Here is a 4,886-nt window from a genome sequence, read left to right as displayed (position 1 = left end):
AACTCACGCACGTATTTTTTTTGTTATTTTGAAGGACGAAAATATATTTATATTCCAATAAAAAGTTTTCTATATTGGTGGGTCATGGTAGGCGATTTATTTTATTAATATTCAAGATGTTGATTTCATTTATCACTTCCGCATATTAATACAGATAACATATTTATTGTATTTAAGTATATAAGTATACGTTTATTTTAACCCTTTTGGATGAGGGATTTGATCTGTTGTTGTTTTCTTTAAATGAAAGAATATATATAAAATAATAATGAAAAGTATTTTAAATTCCAGCATAAAGAGGTAAACCAGATGGAAACACAATCAAACAATGGATGAAGGAAACATGGAGAGCTTATCTCTGAATGATCACGTATACTTGCTTGTATTTATTGATTTATTATATTTAAAAGGGAGCACTAGAATGTTTTTGTTTTTGCATGGAAGTGACCTGCAAGAACTGCCCAGAACTCCAGACCTGCTTGACATGAAACATTTCTCTCTGTGGTTCCTGGCAAATGATTTCAAATGTGAAGTAAGTGAGTAATATTTGTAACATAGTGAACACAAACTTGTAAACCTACAGCACATCCCATCATGGAAATAATCTAAAATGCAATGTTATGTTCTTTTCTAGGTGAGATGGAGTGCTGCATATCAGGTGCTGGACTAACCATCGGAGGTGGAAGGGGTCAACATGTCAAAAGCAGGTGAGATGTTACATCATACACACTTTGGTCATTAAAATAGTCATGTTTGGTAATAATGATCAATACATTTCTGTGGCAGGACGCACTGACATGCTGACGCTTATGGTCAAGGTTTTCTGGCTTCTGTTGTTGGAAACACTCGGTCGTGCCTGTCAAGGTGGAAGGTACACTAGACTGAGTCTTTTTCAATAGATTTTACACTTCAAATGATCGGAATCAAACGACTTCATTAATACAATATTTTCCAGGTTCTGTTGACTTTCGGACAAAGAGGATTCGACGTTGTTATGGCAGTAAGGAGACGGCAGGAAGTGAAAGATTCTTGAGAAGGAGATGAACCACCTATGGAATTCTCTGTCAAGTCGTTGTGATTCCCTGAAAGAGTTGTCTCGCATGGCAGCGTCACAGCAAGGTAAGAGTTTATTTAGCAAGTGAAGAACAGAAGTACAGCTGATCATTCTTATTGTCTTATTCTTTTAAGATGCACCATGGGCTTGACTGGTGAGGCTTTGAAGGATCTTCAGAGCCTTTGAGGAGCAGCAGCAAGTCAGCATGACGTCACTCGAACCATGACTCGGACCAGAAACTACTACACACAAGTCTTCGATGAGGACGAGTCCATCAACGTCGTGCAGATTCACTCTGATGGTTACTCGTGACATTTGTGACGATCTGTGAACATTTGTTTGATATGAAACCTGTAATAAAGCACAATTTGACATCATTTTGAATAATGCTCGCATAGTATTCATCCCAACATGATCAATGCAGTTGTAACTTCAGAGATGCCTATAATTGATACCAATGAATGCTTAAAAAATTAAAATAAAGTTTTTATGATAACAGTTCATATCTTTTATTATGACAGGTTGATAAAAAGCAGCTCATGTACAATATTCATATTGGAGTTAATAGCTTGTCCAGTGTCAAAAGTTAAAAGTTAACTAATATTGGGAATAATTACATCTATAATCACATGTAATCAATAATATGTATTGCATAAGTACAAACATAATCATACATTGGTAATCAATAACATGTACATTAATTGTGTCATGCTCATTTTCAGACCCCCAGGGGCCGCTGGGAATGAACTGGGGCCAAAAACGTGGTTTTCATGACTGTTGCTCTTTTGCTCTTTGTGACCTCTGTGACCCTCAGACATATGAAACTTGGTCTGTGTGACCTCTGACACCTGTAAAATCATATGCTGGTAGAACCATAATGATAATCCCTCCCAAACCGGAAGTAGCTTCAGGAAGCACCTAGAGAAACACCCTTGAACATATATGTGTACAAATGGAACATGAAGAACCTCTAAAAGTTTCAGATCATTTAAATTAACAATGGTCGATTTATAGAGCTTCAAAGTCCAGATTTCTCCAAGTTTCCCATGATACCATGGGGCACAGGAAGTTCATAGCAACATCAAACCACCACAGCTCAACTCAGAATGGAGTCTAGAATAACACATCCAAATATCAGCTCTGAGGTCTGGTTAGAAAAAAAGTTGCCTAAGTCCATTCCTGAAGGATCAGGGTCTGCATATTCTGTTACACTTAGAGACCATCTTGACAGAAGAATGACAACATCTCCCTCATTTTTGGACTCATTGAACCACACTTCTCACAGGATAGTAGGAGACCATCTGAATGTGTCATATAAATATCAGCTTTACAACGGCCTTCATGCCTCTTGAAGTTAGAGAATTAACCCTTTGATGTAGCACAGGCCACTACAAACAAATTAATCATGTTGGTGTGTGTAGTTTTCTGATAGTATAACAGCAGTCCTGAGTCACCTATCAATAACATAAATATGTATATTTTAAAGTTCAAACATGTACTGTGGGTCTCACAAAGCTTTTAGACGTGCTGTCTTCTATTTCATAGTTTGAGTGTAATTTACAAATAGCTCTTCAGTTGCTATTTTAAACGATGATTACTGATGATTTAAATCATTTTTTTGCTGTTACCCATATCACATGGAATGACAACATTATGAAAGTCATTGCAAGTGTGTCGATTTCAAGAAAGCACTGGTTTATCTCTATTTATATCTTAAATATCTCCACTGTGTTTTGCTGCATGTTTGTTTGTTTATGTACTTTGGGTGTTGATGGTTAATAATTGAGTAGTGAAGGGTTAGGTATAAATGAGCTTATGCTTCATCCTTCTTAATTTGGACCTGTTGGGTAAATATTGTTTTGACTATAATTATTGTTTGACTAATGTCATTGGTTTTGTTTGTTTGTCTTAAGTTTACTTTCTTATGTAACATGTTTGAAATAAAGCATTAATTAATTCATGATTCATTAACATATGATGTCTGCTTTGCCTGAATATTGTTCATGTTGAACTCTATGTCGATCTCAAACCAGGGTAAACAGAGACTTTGTTACAACTTCTAAATCACCAATAGTCATTTTCACAACACATTACCTGCACTGATGATGAATACTATGGGATGTTATTCAAAATGAAATCAAATTGTGCTTTATTACAGGTTTCATATCAAACAATTGTTCACAGATCGTCACAAATGTCACGAGTAACCATCAGAGTGAATCTGCACGACGTTGATGGTCTCGTCCTCATCGAAGACTTGTGTGTAGTAGTTTCTGGTCCGAGTCATGGTTCGAGTGACGTCATGCTGACTTGCTGCTGCTCCTCAAAGGCTCTGAAGATCCTTCAAAGCCTCACCAGTCAAGCCCATGGTGCATCTTATAAGAATAAGACAATAAGAATGAGCAGCTGTACTTCTGTTCTTCACTTGCTAAAAAAAACTCTTACCTTGCTGTGACGCTGCCATGCGAGACAACTCTTCCAGGGAATCACAACGACTTGACAGAGACCAGAGGTGGATCATCCCCTTCTCAAGAATCTTTCACTTCCTGCCGTCTCCTTACTGCCCTAACAGCGTCGAATCCCCTTTGTCCGAAAGTCAACAGAACCTGGAAAACATTGTATTAATGAATTCGTTTGATTCTGATCATTTGAAGTGTAAAATCTATTGAAAAAGACTCTTCAGTCTAGTGTACCTTCCACCTTGACGGGCACAACCAAGTGTTTCCAACAACAGAACAGAAAACCTTGACCATAAGCGTCAGCATGTCAGTGCGTCCTGCCACAGAAATGTATTGATCATTATTACCAAACATGACTATTTTAATGACCAAAGTGTGTATGATGTAACATCTCACCTGCTTTTGACATGTTGACCCCTTCCACCTCCGATGGTTAGTCCAGCACCTGATATGCATTTCTCCATCTCACCTAGAAAAGAACATAGAATTGCATTTTAGATTATTTCCATGATGGGATGTGCTGTAGGTTTACAAGTTTGTGTTACAAATATTACTTACTCACTTACTTCACATTTGAAATCATTTGTCAGGAACCACAGAGAGAAAGGTTTCATGTCAAGCAGGTCTGGAGTTCTGGGCAGTTCTTGCAGGTCACTTCCATGCAAAAACAAAAACATACTAGTGCTCCCTTTTAAATATAATAAATCAATAAATATAAGCAAGTATACTTGATCATTCAGAGATAAGCTCTCCAAGTTTCCTTCATCCATTGTTTGATTGTGTTTCCATCTGGTTTACCTATTTATGCTGGAATTTAAAATATGTTTCATTATAATTTTATATATATTCTTTCATTTAAAGAAAACAACAAAAGAATAATAAATAAAAAGCATAATTTAAAAAGCTAAGTGTTAGCGAACTAGCTCTCGTGTTAACGCACCACAGAAAGTTACATTACACGCAATGAAACCTTATTTCTGAGTCGACTTAAAGCAATAATGATATCTTACCTCAATAGACGAGTGACGCGCACCTGGTTCCGTCAAGTTACTGAACAAACGTGTGGACAAAATGCTATCGATCTTTGTAAACAAGCGTGACGTCATCATCCGGCGTTTGGACGCGTGTGTGACGTCACCTCTGCAGGATCGCGATTACTGTTGACAAACGTCACGTAGACGCTCAATAAACTAAAGCTAAATAAAAAGAAAACATATGTCCATAAATGCAATCTCAATGAAAGATTCTATTTTCATAGAAAAGCACCGGATTATAAAGAATAAGCATGTATTAATCCGCGAGAGCCTCTTGACTTCCGCGATGCGTGAACAATCCAAGCTTCAAAAAATTAAAATTAAGCATTTTTACCGATT

General features: G+C 37.0%; 2 long non-coding RNA genes across 2 annotated transcripts; one reads left to right on the top strand and one right to left on the bottom strand.

Moving 5' to 3' along the window:
- Nucleotides 1-416: 416 nt before the first annotated feature.
- Nucleotides 417-1,420, top strand: LOC148064522 (uncharacterized). The gene is made up of 5 exons (XR_015713455.1): nucleotides 417-532; nucleotides 635-707; nucleotides 787-871; nucleotides 956-1,119; nucleotides 1,189-1,420. It is a non-coding gene; the product is annotated as an uncharacterized LOC148064522 (long non-coding RNA).
- A 2,470-nt stretch (nucleotides 1,421-3,890) lies between these two features.
- LOC148064521 (uncharacterized) lies at nucleotides 3,891-4,639 on the bottom strand. Its single transcript, XR_015713392.1, has 3 exons — nucleotides 4,524-4,639; nucleotides 4,080-4,167; nucleotides 3,891-3,982 (listed from the first exon to the last, which is right to left on the bottom strand). It is a non-coding gene; the product is annotated as an uncharacterized LOC148064521 (long non-coding RNA).
- Between the last annotated feature and the right edge of the window lie 247 nt (nucleotides 4,640-4,886).

The sequence above is a fragment of the Callionymus lyra genome, chromosome 15 (assembly GCF_982586985.1).
Source record: "Callionymus lyra chromosome 15, fCalLyr1.hap1.1, whole genome shotgun sequence".
Classification (NCBI taxonomy): domain Eukaryota; kingdom Metazoa; phylum Chordata; class Actinopteri; order Syngnathiformes; family Callionymidae; genus Callionymus; species Callionymus lyra.
Note: the sequence above shows the minus strand (reverse complement) of the source record. Positions and strands in the feature narration are given on the sequence as shown.